Source organism: Dromiciops gliroides, chromosome 2, assembly GCF_019393635.1.
Source record: "Dromiciops gliroides isolate mDroGli1 chromosome 2, mDroGli1.pri, whole genome shotgun sequence".
Classification (NCBI taxonomy): Eukaryota; Metazoa; Chordata; class Mammalia; order Microbiotheria; family Microbiotheriidae; genus Dromiciops; species Dromiciops gliroides.
The window spans coordinates 24,066,960-24,092,242 of record NC_057862.1 but is presented as its reverse complement, the minus strand read 5'-3'; the positions used below and the strand labels follow the sequence as shown (position 1 = coordinate 24,092,242).

General features: G+C 40.1%; 1 protein-coding gene and 1 long non-coding RNA gene across 3 annotated transcripts in view; one reads left to right on the top strand and one right to left on the bottom strand.

Annotated features, from left to right (window-relative positions):
• CABCOCO1 (ciliary associated calcium binding coiled-coil 1) overlaps positions 1-25,283 on the bottom strand; it is a 157,272-nt gene that overhangs the window by 8,509 nt on the left and 123,480 nt on the right. The gene's annotated exons all lie outside the window — the stretch shown is intronic.
• Positions 7,367-25,283, top strand: part of LOC122739842 — a 64,839-nt gene continuing 46,922 nt past the window's right edge. The window contains exon 1 of the long non-coding RNA XR_006354683.1: positions 7,367-7,429. This is a non-coding gene — a long non-coding RNA (uncharacterized LOC122739842). The remainder of the gene's footprint in view (positions 7,430-25,283) is intronic.

Below are 25,283 nucleotides of genomic sequence, written 5' to 3'. Positions count from 1 at the left end.
GGTTTAGACCTGAATGGGAGAAGAGTGGGATGGCTTATTTTTAGGAAATTTCAAAGTTTCTGATGGATCCTAAGCTTATCTAGAAACAAAAGTCCATCTGTTTAATATCATTATTTTACTTGTTACTGTGTCCACTTCTCTCCATGGCACACAACTTTGAACTACATTCCATACCCCCTTATTTACTAAATGTACCTTATGGGCTAGCCTCACTGTCAATTGTCAGCTCCTCTTGGACAATGGGCGAGCCCTCACCTTCACTCCAATTGTTAGCTTTTCATGGGCCATGGGCTAGCCTCACTCTCACACTGATTGTCAGTGCCTCATGGGCAGAGGTCAGGGTTCACACTCCTATGGCTCTGACAGCATTTACTTAGCACAAAGTTAGGCAGAATACAGGAGCTGGTTAACCTTATCATAAACAAAAACTCTGTGTTATGGGTTAAGTGATCCCACCCAGCTGGCACTGACCTCCCTCCTTGGAGCTCACACCAGGGCTTGGTTTTGCAACTCTCTAAGATGCTCCTCATTTAATACTGTCTATTATGGGTGTCCTGATGGGAGTTTTATCCCCCCTCTAAGCTTCTTTAGTGCCTAAGACGTTAGTATCTCCCTCAGCACCTCTCACGTTGTTCTGAATACAGTAAGCACTTACAAATATCTGTTGAAAAAAATGAATTAATGGATACTGAACTAAATTCAATTCAACCAGTCTTTATGAGCAGCCGCTCCATGACAGGCACTGGCTGGGTCCTGGGGCTACAGAAACAAAAGTCAAGCTGCCCTCTGCCTTCAGGGAGATGAATTCTACTGGGCTTCAGCGGATGCATGTATCATCATTTGAGAAATACTTTCTTTCGTGGTGTGTCTAATGGGGGACACAGCTTACACATGACACTCTCCCTTTTGTATGTTTTATACTGTGCATAAATGATATTGGAAATTTAATAATAATGGCTAGCGTGCTAGCTGGCTTTTATAGAATGCTGTAAGCTTGGCAAAGCCTTTACAAATAGTATCTCCTTTGATCCTCACAACAACCCTGGGAGATGGGTGCTGTTATTATCTCCATTTTACAGATGAGAAAATTGAGGCAAAGAAAGGATAAGTGACTTGCCCAGGGCCACACAGCTAATAAGTGTCTGAAGCCAAATTTGACAGATACCAGTGTGCCACCCAGCCACCAGAGATTACTTAAGGTTTTGTTGAGCTCTGACAGTCATGATCTCACTTTCTTACTACAACGCCTTTGTGTGGTAAGGGCTCCAAGTATCATTATTCCCATTCTACAGATAGGGGAACTGAGGCTGAGAGAAGGTAAATGATTTGATGGGGCTCACATGGCAAGCCAGGGGCTGAGCCCAGGTGTTCCTGACTTTACGTGCATTTGTTGTTTTATCAATCAACCACAAAACTAGGAGATGTCATTTTAGGTTCATTTTTATGAGTGTGTGTGTGTGTGTGTGTGTGTGTTGATTGACTTGCCCAAGATCACAAGTCCACTTTGTGGATGAGATTAGAACTCCAGGGAAATGCTCTTTCCTCAACACCACAATATACCAACACACTTTCTTGCCAATTGTTTGTTGTTGGTATTTTCACCATCATAGAGAAAGTTGAAATGACAAATAAAAGGAAAGAATTCTTCAGAACAGGGTACTGAAAAGTACCCTGAATTTGAAATCATAGGGCCTGGGTTCAAATTCTGGTCCTGCCACTTAATCCCTGTGTAGTTAGGGACACAGATAATATTTGAAACGGTCAGTTCCTCGTCTGTAAAACAAAAGTAGTTGGGCTTGATGATGTCTAAGGTCCCTTCTGGCTGTCACTAGATGATCCTAGGTCCTCAGGTTTGGAGGCCAGGATTTGAACCCTGATCTTTTGCACTACTTGTTCCTTTTAAGGGCTGTGATCCGCACTAGACAAAGAAGCTCAAACACTGATGAGATTATCCATCCATCAAAATATAATCAATTTACCATCATCCGAGAGCAGGAGACAAAGTAGCTCTTGAAAGTTTTTTCTTTTAAATAATTATCTTATTGATGGTTTTTAGTCAGTCAGCATTTATTAAGCACCTACTATGTGCTAGGCATTGAAGTAAAAAAAAACCCAACACATCATGGTCAGATGATTACCCCAAACTTTCCTTGTAATGAAGAGGTAGAGTTCAGCTAAAAAAATACACTCATGGGCACAACTGACAATGCATGTCTGATTCTGCACCTAGAGCTCACCACCTCTTATCACCCCAAAGTCAAGATGCCTCACTGCTTTAATTGGAGTTCTGAATTCTGGCCATTTCCTCCCTTCCCCCTTTACGTTACTGCAGTCAGGGTGTATCCGATTTCTTAGCTGAGAACAAAACCCAGACTGAAATAGTTTCAAAAGAAGTTTATTAGTTATTCCTGGTTCTTCTTACTGAATGTGCCATCAGTTCATAAAAGTCTTCCCAAATTTCTCTGGATTATCCAGCCTTCATTTTTGTTTTTTCTGGGGCAATGAGGGTTAAGTGACTTGCCCAGAGTCACACAGCTAGTAAGTGTCAAGTGTTTGAAGCTGGACTTGAACTCAGGTCCTCCTGAATCCAGGGCCGATGCTTTATCCACTGCACCACCTAACTGCCCCCCCCCCCCAGCCTTCATTTCTTATGGCACAACAGTATAACTACATTCATATACCAGCTTGTTTATCGATTTCCTAAACTTTGCTTCCAGTCTTTGATCTGCACTTTTCCCAACACATTGGATAACTCCTTCCTTCCCATTTACCTACGGCAACTGGAGCCCTTCTCCCCTTTCTTGAGCTGCTATAGAAAAAGAAGTGATTGGACATCTGCTCACCTGGAAGTGCCTATGAAGTGTTTTTATAGAGTAAGCAGTCTGAGGAAAGGAGGTGTGCCTCAGATGGTGCTCTTCTATGACGAAGGCAAGCGAGAAGGGAGGGGGAAGGATAAAGAAAGAAAAATATACAATCTGGGTAAAACAAAATAGCAGCTTATTGTCTTTATTGCAGATCCTGAGGAGAAGGCAAAAGGGAATGGAAAGACAGATTCTGGGGCTTGGAGTCAGGAAGAGCTGGGTTCTGACTGATCAAAGGCAACTCATTCCTCCTCTTAGAGAGACTCACTTCCCTGGTCTGAAAAATGGGCATAATAATGCCTGTGATGCATGCTTTCATTTTGTTGCAAGGCTCAAATGAAATCATGTATGTAAGCATCAGATGCTATTATTCATTGAATGAGCCTATGCTCTTGAGTAGCGTTTCCTATCGGTAGTCCATTTTTATTTCCTGCTAGCATGAAACAGAGACAGAGACAGAGACAGAGAGACAGAGAGATAGATCAAAGATTAGTAAGAGTGGGGATGACAAAGGGAGATAATCTTCTGTGGAAGATGGGATGGAACGGGATTACTTGGGCATATAGAGGTGCTTGCTTTGACAAGAAGGGTCATCTCTTCACATAAACTTTGTGGGGTGGGGAAGGAGGGAATAGGAAGTAGTGTGGGGAAAACAGCTGGGTAATGTGAGATGACAGAAGGGAGAGGGGAGAGCCCTTGGCAAATGGCCTCAGTCTTTTTGGTGACATGTGAGGCAAAATCCATAGCTGAGTGGATGGGGGGCAGGGTGGGTTGGGGAGAAGAAGCCAAGGAAAGTTTGAGAAGAGATGAAAAGGTTTGGCAATGCCACTTGTTAAGTGGGCTAGTGATTCAATTAGGGAGATGTTAAAGGATTGCCTTGCTTCAGTGAGAGTCCAGTTAAGATTATGTAACATTAATTTGGAGTGGATCCATTTAGTACAGTTTCGTGATTTACCAGTTCCATTCAGTAGCTTGAGATTAGCAAAGACAGTGGATAATGGGAATAATGCAAGATTAAGTCTTGGTAAGATAAGTCTTGCCCATCACAACTCCTTCTATGAGTGTCTAGTGTTGCTGAAATATTAGATGATAGTAGCCTTGTATGCCAGTAGGCTCAGTATCTGTGATTTTGCCTAGGTATTTCTTATAATAACCAAGCTTCCAATACCCATATGAATAAGCAGATATAATCTTCAAGAGTTGACATGGCTGAAATATTTGTTGCCCTGTGGCCTGAGAGTGAACCTCTCTGTACTTTAGGTTGGCCCTCCATTGCCAGGCCTGTGCTTGGAGGTATCCCACGTTGGTAGGACCAGCTGGTAGCATCTGTGAGAACCCAGAGCCACTGCTGATAAGTTTTCTAGGTGCATTAGTTACATTATACTGATTTGCCATGAACCATCACAGCCACCAAATTAGGATTTCAATCACAACAACAACACAATAAAGGAAAATTTTGCCTTAATTGCAAAATGGTCTTACCATGGCGTCTTTTCATTAATACTTTACATGACATGTATTTTAAAGGCCAACAAAATATCTCCTAAGTGTTATTATGAATTGTTCTTAAAAGCTGTATTTAAAAAAACACACAACAAATTCAGAGAAAATTAGAACCAATGAATTGTGGTGAGAGACCAGAGCCAGCAAATGTGTTTAAATGAAGCTGGCTGATGCAATACTTTCCTTTCAAAAATACAATTAGGGCTTTGTACTTTTTTTTTTTTTAACAAAACCTCATGTTTTATAATATCATTGGTTCTGTAATAAAACCTATTTAAAACAGAGACGGGGAGGAGGGGGGACGAGAAGGGGGAAAGGGAGGGAGGGAAGGAGAGAGAGAGAGAGAGAGAGAGAGAGAGAGAGAGAGAGAGAGAGAGAACAAGCACATTATTAAGTTTCTTTCCCTCAATGAAAGCTTTAACTTCTTCAAGTCAGAACAGTGGAAACAAATTAAATAAAATATTTCTATAACTATTTTCATGCCCTACTCTTGAATTCTCATTGTTTTAAGAGCTTTCTCTCCAAAATATAGTTTGTCGTTCAAAGGATTTGACTCTTTTATTTTGGCATAAGGAAACCACGCCCCCCCCCCCAAAACAAAGAGAGAAAGGATATAAAACATGTTGATAAAAAAATATCCCCAACGTATGCTGGCCCGTATACTTTGCACCCTGGTTCGGTTCCCCACCCCCATCCTTCTTGGCTCTGCCCCCTTCCTACCCAACCCCACCCCCTCCAATTTACGGAGGAGAAAACAGAGGGAGGGAATTTAAGTAACTTGCCTGAGGCCTAATGCAGAGATTAAAAATCAGAAGTTCCTGATTAGGTACATCCATTTGGCCAAATGATTTGCTTTTGCCTGACTTTCAAATACCCTCTAAATATGACTTTGAATGAAAAGCAATAAAATGTGTTCCTTCCCTTCCCCCTTTTGAATTTTTGACTTGTGCATGCATGCACACAAATGGATATAATAAAAACAATCATGCTGTTTCCTGGTACTCCTAGTCCTCCCCACCACTTCTTTTTGGGTGGTGGGGCAGGGGGACTGATAATGAACAGACTGTTTTTGACCAAGGTGAATTCTTAAAAAACAAAAACAAAAAACCTCTCATAAAGAAAAGAATAGATTTATAAACAGAATAATGGACTGCTAAGTGGGCATATAATAAACAACAGCTACAGATGTGGTCAACGGAAAATTAGCTTTGCATAATATGCCCATGTAACCTCCCATTCCACCCCCCCCAGATGTTATCTGTTACTTGAAAACAAACTCTCCCCCATTAAGTTACATCAAAATCATCTGTTATGGGCACAGCTCCCTCCTGTTTTTAAGGAACGTTTGCAACCTGAGTGCTGGTTGAATTATACTATAGCATTTTAAAAAAATAGCAGTCTATCTAGCTAAAAGTTTCAGGTGTCAAATAAATGCCTCTTTGGCATATCTTAATATTCATAGTATCAAATGTCACAGCTCCAAATAGGATCGAGATGAAAACGACTATTTACTTAGGCATCATCTTAAGGCTGTAGGAATCTTTTTCTGCATTTATGTATGTAGTATGAAATGGACTTCTTTACTGAGGGGATAAATGTCAGGGTCTTTGAATTCAGCGAAGGCTAAGGTTAGGGTCAGTTTGGGCTGCCTAATGTGCCTGCGGACATTAGATGCTGCCTACTTCCTGACCTTTTTGTGCCTGAAAAGTGGAATGAAAGAATTTTTAGCCCTTCATCTTGTTTTGTTTTCCCATTTTGAGTGTCAGCATCTTCCTTGGGCATCTGTGGCATAGAATTGTTTGTCCCCACTAATCTTGCCTGGGATTACTGGGGAAATAAGGAGGTGCTGTTTGGGGGTAGTGAATGACCCAGTGAATTCTGTGATTAAGATGACTAAATGGTTGCATTATAATCCCATAAATGGTTCATCATTTTCTGAGGGGGGCGGGGGGGAGAAGCTTCTTTGGAATTACAACTTTCCGTATTTAGGGCCTGCTAAAAAGGTGAGTATTTTTGGAAGTGAGCTAAATCCGTTCGGCTGTCTATGTTTTGGGCCCATGAACAAAATATAACTGAGGCTTAAAAAGGAAATTGAGCTGGGCTTGGGAGTTTGAACGACTGAAAAATTCTTGCTCAGAGGAGACAGAGGGTTTATATATAAGAGCTCAGGAATGGAGGATAAAGGTGGAAAGGGGGAAAAAAGATGAGAAAAGAAGGTTGTGATAAAGTTTTTGTTGTTTAATCTATTCCCACCAGGTTTGGTTATCATTCTTTTTTTTTTTTTTTTTGAAAGAAAGAGTAGTGTCTCCTTGGAAACACAATTAAAGGAATTATTTATTTTGCTCTGAAAGATGCTTCCCTCCCTTCCCCTTTGCAACACTTAAAAATAATTTTAGTGAGTATATCTGTGGTACTGACTGCCCACAATATGTGAAACATCCAGTGGTACCAGCATCTGAATGCCACCTGCAATGAGTCTGTTAATGCCACATAGAGGCCATAAATTTAAAATGAAAAGAGAGGAAATGTAAAAGGCAAGGTTATCAGAACCACTTGCATAAGGCGGGACAACCCACATGCAGAGTAGTTTTCTTTGGGGTTTAGGCTATAAAATTTGTTGTGCTGAGTGTGTGCAATATTAAATTCACTGGAGACACCAGGTTTTTTACATTTCTCAACTTGAAAATTAATCTGAAACTGTAACACATTAAAAAAAAGATCCTATTGCTTAATAGGCAGTGTTTACATTTTCAAAGAGTTCAAAATGTTGCCAGGTTTCTGCTGTGTATGAAGAGAGAAGTAATAAACAGCCGACTTCTATTTTTATCTCAAGTACGATGGTGGAGTTTGGACATTTCTAACTTAATAGGCTTTGGAGACCATCAGATGCATGCGCGCACTTGCGCGCGCGCGCGCGCACACACACACACACACACACACACACACACACACACACACATCACCTGAACGAGGCACAATAACAGTGAAGAACAAGTTGAGGCAGGAAATGAAGGACACCCATATCCAGCTGAAACTGCAGAAGGAATTTATGTTGGCAGCCAAAGGTAAACCAATTTAGAATCTGGCAGGACACCTGGGTTAACACCTTTTACACTCACTCACTCACTCTCTCTCTCTCTCTCTCTCTCTCTCTCTCTCTCTCTCTCTCTCTCTCACACACACACACACACACACACACAGTATTTATTGGCCCAATCCTCTGAATTAGCAGTCTGACTTTTCCATTTCAAGTATAAGTTAGAAGACATTGTACTTCTTCCCTTTGGTTTTCAGGTTTCTCATTTTTAAAATGCAAACATCCAAGAGCGAGGGTGTCTCAAAAGTTTTAGGGCAGTTTTAAGCTATTAAAGTTTAAACTTACGTAAGGGACATAGACATGATTTCACAGATTTATTTTATTCCATTTCCCTTTCAAATTGTGGGTCCCTACATGGGTAGGCTTGGACAAAAGGGAGGGCAGATCTTAATGGCTTTGGATTAGGAAACTTTGTATGATGAATCATGGAGAAAGATCACATTTTCTCTTTAACAGAGAAAGTTTTACTGATTCGTTCTTATACCACCGAGATGTTTTCAGATAGGAGTCTCCCCCCCTCCCAAAGAACTCTTTGTAACAAAGAAAACCACCCAAGCAAAACCAGTCGACAAAATGAACTCCTCTCCAACATTTAATCGATCAATATGAATTTATTAAGTGCTACCTATGTGCTGAGCAGTTAGGTGGTACAGTGGATAGGACACTGAGTCTAGTCAGGAAGCCTGAATTCCAATGTGACCTCAGACACTAGCTGTATGACTCTGGGCAAGTCATTCAACCCTATTTGCCTCAGTTTCCTCATCTGTCAAATGAGCTAGAGAAGGAAATGGTAAACCACTCCAGCATCTTTGCCAAGAAAATACTAAATCAGGTCATGAAGAGTTGATCACAACCGAACAACAACAAATACTATATGCCAAGCACTGGCATATAGGGAAAGCATAGGCATATAGGGAAACCTGATTAGCAATTTCCCTCAAGAGCTTATATTCTCTGTGAAATCAACTTGTACACATATAAATAAATATGTAACAAATAACCAAAGTTGGAATTTGATATATACAGGGTGTCCCACAGTCTTGGGGCAGTTTTAAGATTTTTGGAAAAGCCTGTGTGTTTAATATACATCAAATTTATACATTCTCATACATATATGTGTCATATACAATCACTATATAGAGGGTATATATAATCAATAAATAAATGTGTAGTATATATATGCAATCTACATATAAATAATGTATAATTTCTATAGAAATAAGTAGTATGTATAGTTTCAATATAAATAGGATAGTCTATGTAGAATAAAAATAGTATTTATATTCTAAACATGCAGTATTTATATTAAGTGCATAATAATATATTATATATAGTCTATATTGAAATATATTTATATATAGTCTATATTGAAATATATAGTATTTACTTAAATTATATATACTATAAAATATATGAATATATATTTAAATAGTTTGTATTTAAATATAATATACATTTAATATATTTGTTGTTTGTCTTTTTTTCTTGAAGTGAACCATGACATCAGGGTGATGTCATAACTTGTAGTGAATTGGATTTAAGTGAGGGAAGGCTATGCAAAGTCACCAGCTTCACTCTCTCCTCCAGAGCCATCTGAGTCCAGTGGCAAGATATATATCAGGACAATTGGAGATGGCCCTGGATGTTTAAATTAATTTGGGTTAAGTGATTTGTCCAGGGTCACACAGCTAGTAAGTGTCTGAGGTGAGATTTGAATTCATGTCCTCCTGACTCTAGGGCCAGTGCTCTATCCACTGTGCCACCTAGCTGACCTCTCAATTAAGTATATTATAATATTTAATATATTAAAATATGCTTATAATCAATATTATATATTATAATATATAAATATATTTAAATATCATGTCTATTTAAATAGTGTGCATATATGTATACACTCCAACTTTGTGTTACTGTTTTATTTTATATTTATATATATTTACTATATACTTTATATATTTGCTATACACTATATACGCACCAAATATGTGTGTGTATATATGATACATATATATATACACATATACACAAAATACTTAAAATTCATATTCATATTTATTCATATGTTTCTTTCTACACACATGAAGAGGGGGATAATTTATACAGGGAAAGTGTGGGAGGCAATATGGATTTAAATATACATGAAGAGAATGTTTCTACTACCTACTACCTTTTATGACTAGGGAGATGAGAAGCTATGATTGTTTTCTTCATTGTAAGCTTCCTTTTGGGTCTCATAGAGTCCAAGGTGTGGAGTTATCAGGAGGGAGTCCTGTGGACATTGCAAATTTCTAGTTCTCCACCTCTCAACCAAAATGAGGGTAATGTTTCATCATCGGTGCTCTGGCTCCCAGACTGGTTCTTGTTGCTTTTAATCTGGGTGCCACAGCCTGTCAGGGTCAATGTCATTTGAGTTGCTGTGGTATTTGTGTATGATGTTTTCTTGGTTCTGCTGACTTCACTACATCTGTTTGTACCAGGTGTCACTTTCTTGTACTTTTTAGTTCACCATAAAATAAACACAAATGAAACTGGGCCATGATAAGGAATAATAGATAAGTGCTGACTTTAAGGGGGGAAAAATACAGTCGGGAAATATGCAGCCATTTTCTGAAGGATACAGTAATTCCTTGGAAAATGTTCTTTTTGCCTCTGCCTTTTGGAATTCCTAGTTTTCTTCAAGATAGCTCAAGCACCCCCTTCTTTGTGCATGAGGCCTGTCCAAGTTCCTTCTCATTCCTCCCGAGGTGACTATGTATCCATTTTGTATGTAGTAGCTACATGACTGTATATGTATATTCAGTCTCTCGGGTTAGAGGGGAAGCACCTTCAGGGCAGGGACAGTTTTACATAGGTCTTTGGATCCCTAGCTGCTAGCCAATGTCCTGGCCCACGGTAGGCACTCAATAAGTATTTATTGGTTGATTTTATTATAGAATCCAAATGGATTCTCTGAGGCTTTACCAACAGACTGTGAGTCAGAACGTAAGAGCCCAGGGCAATGGGCAGTAACCATGACCTTGGAGGAGGGGTGGAGCGGGAAAGCACCCTGGAGTGGGCAGGCAAAACCCCCAGGACACCATGAGGCTCCTCTTTTGGGGTGGCTTCCAAGAGAAAGGGTAATGGAGAACATCACAGAGGGTGGGATAGGAGTCAACTCTAGTCCTTCATTTGGTAGCTTCCTATTTTAACTAATTATCCATGCTAACTAAATGCTAAGCAGCATCCTTTCTCTGGTCCAGAATCCCTCCTACTACCCCCAGAGTTTGCTGCCCTTGGGCAAAGTCCCTGCTTCCCCATTCTTTTTTTTTCCTTTGGTGAGGCAATTGGGGTTAAGTGACTTGCCTAGGGTCACACAGCTAGTTAAGTGTCAAGTGTCTGAGGCCAGATTTGAACTCAGGTCCTCCCAACTCCAGGGCTGGTGCTCTATCCATTGTGCCACCTAGCTGCCCCCCTTCTTAATTATAGCTCTGTAGGCAATTTTTATTTTAGTTTTTACTCCTAAATGGTTGATTTAAAAAAACAACAACACTTAAGGCAAAGGAGGCTAAGAGGTATTGTCTTTAATACAAGCTCCTCTGATTGGATGTAAGAGCCTTGATGCCAGGGACTATTTTGTCTTTGTGCCCCTATGAGAGGCAATATGATACAGTGTATAGAGATCTGGCCTTGGAATTTGTAAGACCTGGGTTCAAGTCCTGCCAATGACACATACAAGCTGACAAATTATTTAACTTCTCAGTAGCCAGGCAACTCTGAGTAAATTACAGAGAAAATAACAACTGGCACTGGGAGAGGGAATTTCCTCACTCAAAAATAATGAGCTCACAGCCCATATCCCTACCCTATCTCCAGTGTTTAGAATAGTACTGGGCACATAGTAGGTGCTTAATTTACAATTATGTGGTAAGTACTTAATTTATAGCTGTTGGATTGAACTGGATCGAGAGTTAGAAAACACAGTTTTGTTGCTACTAGGTAAAGAATACTTGGAAGACTACTTAGAAAATATTGGCTGTCTTGGAAAGATCTAGTCCATCAAATTAGTAGCTTACACTCCCAATGGTGGACCAGAGAATGAAATGTAAAGTATTTCAAAGGGTTTTAAGCACAGAACTCTCAGTATGAAATGAAACCCAAATCTATGTAAATGAGCACTTATGAATATTTGAGCCTTGAGTAAATGTTCCATGGGGTTTATTTTTAGGGACTAGGAAGTCAATTATTGGTACATTATATTAGTTTAGTTTGACAAAGATTTTCTTGGTGACGTTTCTGATTTCAAGCATCATCAGGTTACTTCATTCCATGGCACCCACATATGTACCTGGATGTTTGTCAAGTAAAACTCTTTAAATGTTTGATTTTCTCCTTTTTCATGGAATCACAAAATCTCAGACTTGGAAGGCAGCTCAGGGACCATCGAATCCAACCCATGCCTGAAAAAGAATCCCCATTACAACATATCTAACAAATGCTCATATAACCTTTGCTTGCAGACTCCCCGCCCCCAGTGAGGGGGAAAGGAGGGTATTATCCCTTTCAAGGCAGCCTGTTCTACTTCAGGATAATTCGAGTGGCTAGGAACTTTTTTCCTAGCATCAAGCCCAGATTGGTCCTATTGAAACTTCCATTGACTGTTCCCAGTTCTACCCTCTGAGGAAAAAAAGAGTGAGCCTCATTTCTCTTTCAGGTGACAACCTTCTCAATACTTGACCACAATTCTCATACCCACTATAGAGTTTGTGGCTTGCCATATTGCATTGTTGACACATGTTGAGCTTGGATATCTTCTGGAGAGCCGAATTCTAGTGATGCTCTCCTCACTATTTTTTAATCTTAGCTGTTCATAAGTACATGGAATGGAACGACTTGCACAGGGAGGCCGTTTAACTCTTTGAAAAGGAGCCTCCAGGCAGAACTCTTGGGAAAGAAGACTGAAAAATCATGCTCATTCAGCACACGAGATTGGGATGGGAAAGACTTGGGTTTCCTTCCATCTCTACTCCTCTCCTGACTTGCTAATCCTTTTGGCAACTCAATTTTGCAGCATGTAATATGTGAAAGTAGTGAACCGCACATGTCATTAGCCTGACTTCAAAGTGTGGCCTCTGAAGTGCATTTCTCGCACTGTTTACATGGCAGAGAGGGGTTAACCTGCAAGGAGGGAAAGAAAGAATGGGGAAGGAAAAAAGATCCTGGCTCTAGCTACCCAGAAGCTGGTTCTGTTTACAAATAAAAACCTTTTAGTGATGAGCCTGGACATTTTTCATGTGCTAGGAGATCTTCAGAGAAGTCAAGGTAATATTATGTGTCCTTTTGGATCCCTGGTGCCTATTTTAAGGAAAGAAACATAAAAATTGTGCTGACAAATATAGGTTCTTTTAAAAAAAAAACAACCCAGGAAATTGTAAATCAGTCAGTAACCCTTAGAATCAAGGGACATCGTCGACCACTGAAATGTAGCCATTTACCTTGCTAAACCTCAATCTTAATTTTTAACGGGAGAGAGAGAGTTTGTAGAAGCCATGATGTTTACATATTGGCTATTTTATTCATCGTTTGTGTGTTTCCTTTTTCTGCAGTTAGCCCATAAATTATTACAAGGAAACTTGCTGTCACGCCTATAAATATTTTCCCTCGGTGCTGTGCGTTTTTAATATCCTCTAACTGCTTGTACAGTCAGCGTCCGCCTTGGAGTCTTTACTGGGTGGACAGGGTAGGGTTCTGGGGCTCCTCCATCAACTGTTGCCAGATTCCTCATCTGTACTGGGCCCAACAGCTCCCTCAGGAAGCAGCCAAGCCCTTCCTCCCCAGGGACTGTGCCAAGCACCTTCTCGGCCCACGCATTGTACCCATGTCATTGCTTTCAGGGACCTCCCAAGTTCACAGGGGCCTCCATTTGGCAAGATGGAGCCCAGCTGGCTGAAGGCAACTTAGTGAACTTTGAACCTATCCTGAACATAATGAAGTCCACTTGCTTATCATGGACTAAGTAGATATTTAGATAGTGACTAATAAATATCCAGAGTCTGTGGCCATCTCTGTGGCTGAACCCACTTTGAAAGCTTTTATAAGTAAGGCTTTCAGGGCCATTATCCAAAATCTACCATTCTCTCAGGATTGTGGAAAATCTCAAGTGAGGTGCAGACAGGTCTACAGTTCCCATTTTATTTACTTTATTTCCAGTCACATAGCCTCCTAGGCAATCAAACTCGCCTACTTGTTGCTCTACCCCTCATGTGATATTCCACTTCCTATTCCACACTTTCACATTCTCCTTTGCCTCCCAGAATCCCTAGCTCCATTCAAAGAATAGCTCAGGTGCTACCTCTTCTATAAAGTTTTGGGGCCTCCAAGCTGTCAGTTGGAGCGCTTTCTTGATGTTAGTTCATACTGCCTTTTACAAATCTTGTGTCTACTTATCTGTACACCTGTGGCAACAGGGTATCCTGGAAAGAGCTCTGGATTTCAAGTCGGAGCCAGGTTTCCCATAGTGGCTCCGATCTTGGGCAAGTAATGACTTCTTGGCCTTAAGTTTCTTCATCTGAACAATGAGTGCTAATTGGACTACCCAATGACTGAGGTCCCTTTCTTATATCTTATATCATTCCAGGAGAATGTGAACTCTTTGAAGGCAGGGACAGTTTGTGTGTTGTCTTTGCATGTCCAATACCTGGCACAGTGCCTTGCATATAGTAAGAGCTTAATTAGTTAATACAGGTTGAATTAAACTGGTATGAATCGTAAGGGGATTACAATTTCCTTTTGCCCAAAGTTCTTGTTTTTAAAAGTGAAAAATGTGAAGAAACATCTAAATAGTAAACACTATGTTTTGGAAAGGACATTTTAAAAAGTATATGGAAAGAAGGGGCAGCTAGGCGGTGCAGTGGAGAAAGCACCAGCCCTGGATTCAGGAGGACCTGAGTTCAAATCTGGCTTCAGACACTTGACACTTACTAGCTGTATGACCCTGGGCAAGTCACTTAACCCCCATTGCCCCCACCTATATATATATATACACACACATATATATATACATACATATATATGTATATATATGTGTGTGTGTATGTATGTATGTATGTATGTATGTGTGTGTATGTATGTATATATCCAGGTCTCTGTTTCCTCATTTGTCAAATGAAGAGTTTGGATGATAGGGTCTCAAGGGTCCCTTCTAGCTCTAAAATTCCTCATGAGGATTAAAGTGGATTTTCCCTCTTTACAAAATGACCTGGAATCCATAGGATTATAGATTTAGAGCCAGGAGGTACCTTAGAGGTGATTTATTCCACCCCCCCCATTTAGAAATGAGGGGACTAGGGCCTACAGAGGTGAAGGGATTCACCCAAGGTCACCAGGGGAGTAAATGGCATCTGTCAATCCTTTACTCTAAAAATTGTACCAGGGGCTGCCTCCTGGTAGTTATGGATTAGTATAGATGATGATGAAGACAATAATAGCTAAATTCAGATTATAAGCTCTTTGAGGACAGGGACTATCTTTTGCTTCTTTTTGTATCCCCGGTACTTAGCATAGTGACTGGCAGGTGCTTAATAATTGCAAAGTGATTCACATATTATCTCATTTGTTCCTCACAACGACCCTGTGAGGTAGGTACTATTATTTATCTATTTTACAGATGAGGAAACTGAGGTAGAGTGAGGCTAAGTGATTTGTTCAGAGCCACACAGCATGCTAGAGAGTATAATTGGTAAGATAAGAACTCAGGTTTTCTTGATTCCAAAGCTAGCACTTTCCCCACTGTGCCACACTGACTAGATTTTGCTCATAATGACCATTCCAATTTCTAGGTAGGCTTGAGGTTTGTAAACTTCATTCTTCATGCTAACCCTGTAAGGTCAGTAGTACAAGAATCATGGCAGTAGGGGACAGCTAGGTGGCGCAGTGGATAAAGCACTGGCCTTGGATTCAGGAGGACCTGAGTTCAAATCCAGCCTCAGACACTTGACACTTACTAGCTGTGTGACCCTGGGCAAGTCACTTAACCTTCATTGCCCTGCCAAAAAAAAAAAAAAAGAATCATGGCAGTCATTTGACAGCTGTAACCCTAGATAGAGACCTGAAGCACTTGCATAAGGTCCTCCTCATTGGCGGAGATGATGATGATGTCACTCTGTTCACCTGTTTGAGGCACACAAGTAGCCCCAGAGTTTTGGAGAGGAGAGAAATTCTTTTCCTTCCTACTTTGAGAGAGGATACAATCAACTCCAGGGAGAGAGAGAAAAGACTGGAAGCAGCAACATTTATGGGAAAGCTGGCTCCTTCACATCTCTCAGATTTATAGCTTGCCAAATTAGATTTTGGGGTGAGACTGGACAACCTTTCTCCCTGGATCTTAGCTTCCTCCCAGTTAAAGGACTCCAGTATCTTCTAATCTTTATAATTTCTCTTATTTCTGTTTGCTTGGATAAAGGATTTTTACTTATTTTTAACTACTTGTGGTGACCTTTTCTATTTTGTATTTGGTGGGGAGGGATCAAGCCTTCAGATATAAACCCGGAGTATACCTTCCTCTTTAAGAGAAAGAGGTCAGGAAAGCAGCTCGAACCTAAGGAAAGAAGAATCACTCCCAGACTAGCAATATTCAAGGGAGCCAATAGGTATAATCCTAGCCAGGTACCCCACACCAGAGGAGAACAGCGTCCAGATTCGCGGCCCCTTTTCCTGTTCCCTTCTAGGCAGGAATCAAAATCTCCCTCGGAGAAGGAAATAACTATAAAGGCTTCCTCATGAGCTTTGACATTATCTCTGGCACCCTACCCACTGGACAGAGGCTATCTTGGGTACCTCAAGACAAATCTCCACCATGCTTTGTCAACCCCCTCTAGGGACAAGTACAAACAGGCACTCTACTTGTATCATGTGACTTATTTATAGAGTAAGGAGTGGAAGCTTCCAGAACTTGGGTGATGGTTCTTGGTCACACAATCAGTAGGTGTTAGAAGTGGGATTCGAACCTAGGTCTTTCCAACTTCAGCTCCACCACTATATCCCCACTTCTGTGCTGACTCCCAGAGTCCCCATGATCCCCATCCCAGGATTAGGGATTAATCTAGTCTTTGCTTGGGATGGAGAAAAGGGTGGAATAAAGACTCATCCATAGGGCAGGTTACCCAGGATCAGGTTAACGTCACCACTAGTCCCTTTTCCCCTTGAAATGGAGCACCTTGATCCTCGGTCTCAGTAAGTTCAGAATTTATAGAATTTAGGTTTGGAATAGATGTTGGAAATCATCTGCTTCATTCCCATAAGAGGAATCTGAGGTTTGGAGAGACCACAAATGATAGAGCTGGACCAAGATAAGCCTGGCTTCTGGCCTTATTCTTCCATGTCTAAATTGGTGCTTGGGTCTCCTGCCTCTCACCCAGATTCTGGGCGACTGGAGCCCAGGCCTGAACCACAGCCCCCGAGGCTGGGTCTCCTGAGGCAGTCAGAACTGCTAGGCACCACACTCCTGCTTTCTGGCTCTGTGCCTGATGCTCACCGCCAGACTGATCTTTGGAGAGATAACATGAAAGCAGTTGTGTGCCTATAAAATATTATACATATATACACACACACATATGTATATACAGAATAGCTATTATATACTATATATTTATATGTATATACACACACACATATAAATATATATTATACACACCATGGTATATAGTACATTACATACACACATATACAAACAGGCATATAATAAATGTTATATATACACACATAAAGTATAATATACAACATATAATATACATATAAATATTTTATATAACACAGTAAATAGTATATACATATACACGTATGTATATACACATGTACAATATAAATATAGGCATACATGCTATATATTGTATGTAATATATTTGTATGTGTATGTGTGTATGTATATATACTTACACACATACACATACATACATACATACATACATACATACATAGAGAGAGAGGGAGAGAGAGAATGAGAAAGGAGATATTCTCAGAATGGACGACATTAGGGAGTAGCTAGGTGGTATAGTGGATAAAGCACCAGCCCTGGACTCAGGAGGACCTGAGTTCAAATCTGGACTCAGGCACTAGCTGTGTGACCCTGGGCAAGTCACTTAACCCTCATTGACCACCCCTCCCACCCCCCCAAAAGAAAAAAAAAATGGAAGACATTATCATTTGGAGGGAACCTAGAAAGGCCTTCTGTAGAAGGTGATATTTGAACTCAGCCTTAAAGGAAGCCTTGGAAACTAAGAAGTTTAGGTGAGAGGGCATGTATAGTACAAAGACTTGGATATGGGAGATGAAGTACCATGCTTGTTGAACTGCAGATAGTGCGGTGTCACAGGGTTGTAGAGTACATGGTGGCTAGTAAGGTGCAAGGAAGCTAGAAAAGTAGGAAGGGGTAAGTTTATAAAGAGCTTTAAATAACAAATAGAAAACTAAATATTTGACACTGGAGGTAATAGGGAGCCATTAGAGTTCATCTAGTATGTGTGTGGGGAAGGTGACATGTTCTAATCTGAACTTTAGGATCATCACTTTATTGACTGAATAGAGGATGGACTGGAGTGGGTGGGAAAACCAGTTCAAGGGCTACAAAAAAAAAGGAAATAATCATTGCATTTATTCACTCATTTATTTTTAAAATTCATTAAAAAATTTTTGAGTTCCAAATTCTTTCATCTATCAGCCCCCTCCCCAAATCATTGAAAAGGCAAGCAATATTATATCAATTTTATATGTGAAGTCATGCAAAATATATTTCCATATTAGCCATGTTTCCAAAAAAGCCAGAAAGATAAAGAACATGAAAAACATCTGCTTCAATGTGTACTCAGAGTTTGTCAGTTCTCTTTCTGAAAGTGAATAATATTTTTCATCATGAGTACTTTGGAATTGTTGCAAAATTGCTGTTACTATTTACAATTTTCTCTGGGTTTCACTCATTTCACTTTGAATCAGTTCATATACATCTTCCTAAGTTTTTCTGAAACCATCTCCTTCATCATTTCTTAGGGCACAATTATACTCTATCGCAATCATATACCACAACTTGTTCAGCCATTCTCCAATTCGCAGGCATTCCCTCAATTTCCAGTTCTTTGCTGCCACAAAAAGAGCTATAATAATATTTTTGTACATATAAGTCTTTTCTCTTTTCTTGATCTCTTTGGGTTACTGATATAGTACTGGTATTACTGGGTCAAAGGATATGTACATTTTTTAACCCTTTGGGCATAGTTCCAAATTATTCTCCAATGGTCTGAACAAAATGGCCAACTCTACCAATGGTGCATTGTTGTTTATAGTCATTTTTCAGTTGTGTCTGACTCTTTGTGACCCCATTTGTTTTTTTTTTCTTTTTGGTAAAGATACTGGGGTGGTTTGCCATTTCCTTCTCTAGCTCCTTTTACAGGTGAGAAAACTAAGACAAACAGGGTTAAGTGACTTTCCCAGGGTCACATAGCTAGTGTTTGAGGCTGGATTTGAACTCAGGAATATGAGTCTTTTTGACTCCAGGCCTGGCACTCTATACTTTACATCACTGAGCTGTCAACAGTTTATTTGTGTCCCTATTTTTCCATATCCTCTTCAGCATTTATCATTTTCCTTTTCTGACATCTTAGCCAATCTGATGAGTGTGAAGTGGTATCTGTTGATAGCTTTGGATTTCTTCTTTTGAAATTGTCTGTTAGGAAGAGAATTTGGAACACAGAGTTTTAAAAATCAACATTAAAATTGTTATTACATGTAATTTGGGAAAATAAATTCTAAATAAATGGGAAAAAAATCATCTGTTCATGTTCTTTGAGCATTTTTCACTTGGGGAATAACTCTTATTTTTATAAATTTAGTTCAGTTCCATATATATTTAAGAAATCATGCCATCAGAGAAATTTGCTGCAATTTTTTCTCCCAGTTACTGACTTTCCATCTAATTTTGCTGCATTGGTTTTGTTTATGCAAAACTTTAAAAATTTCATCCAATCAAAATTATCCTTTTTACCTCCCACGATCCTATCTCTTGTTTGGTCTCTTCACTCATTAATTCAACAAGCATTTATTAGGCACCTATTATGTTCCAGGGATTATGTTAATAACTGATGACATACACACATATATACACATATTTATGTATGTATATACACATATATTATATACATACACATACATACACACAACCTTTGGAATGCCACCTCCCCTCTCTAAGCCTAAATTTCTTCATCTGTCAAATGAGTTTGGAATAGATGACCTCTAAGGTTCCTTTCATTGCTTCAGGCACGAACTCACAATTCATGATCCAAAAATCTTGAATGCAGTGTTTCCATATTAGACCCATAACTAGCATCTTTTGTGCCTGGAGCACAAAACCCACTTAGGGTTCAGCCCTATGAAATTTGCCTTGAACGGAAGAAGAACAGTGAGGAATTGGGTTAAGAAGGAACACTCCAAGGGGTGTGGCTGCTAGAAGAAGAAGCCACCATTTAGCAACTTCCTATATTAACCTGTTATTAATTGCTAAGGAGTGTGTGTGTGTGTGTGTGTGTGTGTCTATGCACACTAAATTTAGTTGTTTCTATGCTTCTAAAGGCCAAGAAATGCTCTGAGTGCCCTTCCTAAATTTCATCATCCTGGAACAAAACTTAGAACACTCAACCTGTCCCTGTTGGGGTACAGATATCCTGATGGACCAAAGCATTCAGTTTTCTGTCTACCAGGTTCCCTGTTCCAAATTGCTCAAGGTAGGTGACCCATGATAAGCTGAGCCTCTTTGAATATGAATACTATCAAAACATCTGGTTTAGTGAAAATAAGAAAAGGGTCCTTGACTTAATGGGAGGAGAAAAAGGGCACAAAAAATGGGGCCTGGCTTAGTGCTTTGATGACCCAAATTGCCAGTATTGCCCAAGCCTGAAGATACCCTGGTTATTGCAAGCATAATAGTGGATTTTACTAGAATCATAATTTTCTTTGGAGGGCAGCATGCACAAAAACAATTAGCAACTTAGATCTTTATTAAGATGCATCAGGAGAAGGGTCTGGCTTTGTGACTAGATCTCTGGCGATCATCTTTCTACTCTGGGGCTGGACTGTGGCTTCCAAAATCCATTTCCATAATTTTAATTAACACATAGTTTAAAAAAGCCAAAGAAAACGTCACTCTGGGCCATTTAAATCACAAACGGAGGTGGGGAGAACAAATTTACTTTATCAGAAAATTGCTATAGACTATTTTGGTTGCTTTTTATTATTTTTACATTATAATCTTTGACATTAAATTATGAACATGCCTCTTTGAGACAGAAGCCCAAAGGATAATTTACTTCTGAAATTCCAGGGCAACTGTCATCTGAGAACTGTGCCTGTAGGAAGAAGATATTGGCCTTGTGGTTGGACTTTCTCATTGTCCACCCTGCTGCCATGATTTCTGATAAAGCCCATCATTTTCATAAAAGAAAAATGCAAGTGGATAAAGCACCGACTCTGGATACAGGAGGACCTGAGTTCAAATCCAGCCTCAGACACTTGACACTTACTAGCTGTGCGACCCTGGGCAAGTCACTTAACCCTCATTGCCTTGGGGGAAAAAAAAAAGCAGCCATGCAGAATTTCCTCATTGGAGGAACACATTATTGTGATCACAGAAGAACATGACTCTTCCACCCTCATGAAGTCCAGGCAAGGACCTTTGGTTCTGTTTTTTTTTTTTTTAATCTTCTGTTTTGTACCTTTGTCTCTGGAATGGGGAAAGGGAAAGTGCTGAGTTTATCCTGTTTGACACCATCCATTGCTAAAATAAGATAATATTTGTAAAGCACTTAGCACAGTGTCTGGCACATAGTAGGTGCTTAATTAATACCGGCTCCCTACTCTGAATCCCTCCCCCTATGGCCACATCAATCAATCCATCAACAAGCACTCATTTATTTATTCATTCATTCATGCATGCATTCATTAATTTATCTGTCTATTTATTCATCTATCCATTCATCTATATCTGTCTGTCCATTTATCCATCTTTATTTATTTGTTTATTTACTTATTAGATAATATTTTATTCCCCCCAATTACATGTAAAAACAATTTTTAACACTTTAAAAAATATTTGAGTTTCAAATTCTCTCCTTCCCCTCCCTGAGACAGCAAGCAATCTGATATAGGTTATACATGTACAATCATGTAAAACATATTTTCACATTAGTCATTTTGTGTAAGAAAATTCAAACCAGAAAGAAAAGAAAAGAAAAGAAAGAAAGAAAGAAAGAAAAAGAGAGAAAGAAAGAAAATATACTTCAGTCTATATTCAGATTATCAGTTTTTCTCTGGAGACATATTGCATTTTTCACCATGAGTCCTTTGGAATAGTCTTGGATCACTCAACAAGCATTTTATGAAGTATTTGCTATATATTAGGCACTGTGCTAAATGCTGGGGATACAAAAAATAAAAGTGAAAACAGTTCCTGACCTCAGGAAGCTTACAGTCTAACAGGGGGACAAGATATGAACTTAGACATATCTGGGGAATATAAGCCAAACTATGCTGTCACATTTTCCAGATGCGATGAGGCAAGGGGATGTTCCAATTGTACCTGTTATCTCCTTGGTATGGTCTAGGGACCCCTGTGTGACCCTCTGTGAAGGCACAGAGCTGAGAGTGTCCAGAGACTATATAGCTACAGAGCCCAGAGAAATAAAATTATGTAGCTTGTGTCAGGCAGCAAGTTAACTTAGGTTTCCTTAACACTGAAGTGGTAATCCTAGGATTGATAGTTAGAAGGGGATTTAGAGATAATTGAACCCAACCTCTTCATTTGAGAGATGCTAGAATCTCTGGCCTGGAATCAGGAAAATCCAAGTTCAAATTTCACCTTAAACACTGCCTAGCTATGGGACTTCAGGCAAGTCACTTGACCTCAGTTTTCTCATATGCAAAGTGAGGATGATAACAGCTATAGCTCTTATCTCACGGGACTGTAAGAATCCAGGGCAACAGTCCACATCAAGCACTTCACAAGCCCTAAGTGATGGGGAAACTGAGGCCCAGCACAGAAAGCAACTTGCCCAGAGTTACACCCACTCATCATGGGGCAGTGCTGGGATTCAAACCTGGCTGTTCTAGCTCCTGGCCTTGCTCTCCTGCCAGAGAAGCAACCACTTGTGGCCTGATGTGGTCGAATAATAGTTTGAGATCCTTTGTCAAATATTTTCTCTTTACACACTGCAGGACCAAATCTTAATTACACTCTGCCTTCCTTTGCCACTGCCGGTATCCGAGGGCTCCTTTGTACCTGAATTGCCAATTCTTTTCAGCAACAAATTCCTTATTAAAGAATACTCAGTGTGCTGGGCCTTGAGAAAGAAACACAATTCAGATAAGACGGGGTTCCTGTCTTTAAGAAGCTTGAAGGGGCTAATTCAATTCAATTCAATTGGCATATTATTAAGTGTTCAAGGTACCAAGCTACAGTGTGGTGAATCCCTACACACAATGAGAAATAGTCCCTGCCTTCAAGGAGCTTACTACTGGGGGTCATGCCAGATGAGAAGACCACTATCTACAAAAATGGCACAATGAGGTCATGAAGCCTGAAGAGAATAAAATGCTAGAAAATAAAGGGAATAAAGAGAGAGAGTTTGTTGGTGAGAAAGGGCTCACTGACCTCTTCCTCTTATTGAAAACACAGAAGCAAGAATTGTGGGCCCCATGACTGTCATAGGCATCTGCCTTAGTCCAAAGCAGTTACTTCCATTCCTTCCCCTCTAGTCCTCATGGCTCAAATGGTCAAATAGCTTTGAGTAGTCACAGCTTCCAACTTGTGCCGAGAATGTCGACCTCACGTTGGGCGGCAGATGCAGGACATCAACATCTGAGACTGAGGCAGATTGGTCCAGCGACTGTTGATGCACATTTATCGTGGAGATCTCAGGAAGGAGCAGGTATCCTACATCCTCTTGTCCGGTATCTCCTTCTACTATAGGTACAACCTATAAGTATAGGCCTAGAAAATGGGAGAATTTGGCCAAGGCTAACTTTGCCAAGAGCACTTATAGGTGCGGGCATCCCTGGGCAATATTGTGTAGCGAATATTACAATAAAGCAAATCACATGAATTTATTGGTTTCCCAGTGCATATAAAAGTTATCTTTACACTATGCTATAGTCTATTAAGCATGCAATAGGATTATGTCAAAAATTGTACGTAGCTTAATTAAAAATACTTTATGGCTAAAAAATGCTAGCCATCATCAGAGCCTTCTTTTTGCTGGTGGAGGGTCTTGCCTCAATGTTGAGGTTGATGAATGATCAGGGTGGTGGTTGCTGAAGGTTAGGGTGGCTGTGGCCATTTTTTTTGTGGGGCAATGAGGGTTAAGTGACTTGCCCAGGGTCACACAGCTGGTAAGTGTCAAGTGTCTGAGGCTGGATTTGAACTCAGGTCCTCCTGAATCTAGGGCTGGTGCTTTATCCAGTGTGCCACCTAGCTGCCCCATAAATTTCTTAAAATAAGACAACAATGAAATTTGCTGCACCCATTGACTCTTCTTTTCACTTAGAAGTCATTGGAAGGTTATTAGCCAGCCTGATTGCAATATTGTTGTGTCTCAGGGAATAGGGAGGTTTGAGGAGAGGGAGAGTGGAAATGGTGGGGTGGTGGAGCAGTCAGAACACACATTTATTGGTTTTATTCTCCGTCTTACATGGTCACAGTTCATGACACCACAAATCAATGACAATGCTGTTGATGAGTTGTTTTTTAGTCACGTCCACTTCTTCACAGACCCATTTGGTCTTTTCTTGGCAAAGATCCTGGAGTAGTTGGCCTTTTCCATTCCATTTTATAGATGAGGAACTGAGGCAAACAGGGTTAAGTGACTTGCCCAGGGTCCTACAGCTGATACGGATCTGAAGGCAGAACTGAAATCAGGAATATGAGTCTTTCTGACTCCAGGCCTAGAGCTCTATCCACTGTGTCAAAACCAATTACGATAGCAACAGAAAAGACCCCAGATCACAGATCACCGTAACAGGTATAATCATAATGAGAAAGTTTGAAATATTTTGATAAGTACCAAAATGTGATAGAGACTTTATGTGAGCACATGCTTTTGGAAAAAATGGTGCCAATAGACTTGCTCAACTTAGACTGCCACAAACCTTCAATTTGTTAAAAAAAAAAAAAAAGGAATATCTGTGAAGCACAATAAAGCAAAACCCAATAAAACAAGGCATGCCTGAATTGGAAATGGAATCTAGCCATTTGTTAGAGATGAGAAAAGCAGAAAGGGACAAATGTTTCAGTGTAGTTGGGCAACATGGACACTAGGCAAAGCTGATATAACACACATATCCCACTCACATTGGAATTCCATTGAGTCCAGTGTAGGGGTAATGTAGGCAGACTCAAACTCCTAGCTAGACTTCACTAACAGATTGGGCAGGAATGCTAAATCACTGGATCCTAGGTGTGTAGGTTTAGAAATAGAAGAGACATTAGGGGTCATCAGATCTGACCCTCTCATTTTCACAGGACATTGAGGATGACAGAGCTTAGCATCCCACAGCTGGTAAATGTCTAAGGCAGTATCTGACCTCGGGTCTTCTAGCCTTCTAGCCTGAATCTCTACCTACTGCTCTGCCTACCTTCCAAATCAAATATATAGTATTTAATTACAGTAGAATAGCAAGTAAATAACTGGGAAAAGCTTGTAATAGAGTAATTTTGCACTCGCTTACCATATACAACTAAGTACAAGTTTCCACAAGCCTTTTCTTTGAGCAACTCCCTAGAAGAACCTTCTGCTTGGAAGTGAGAGAAG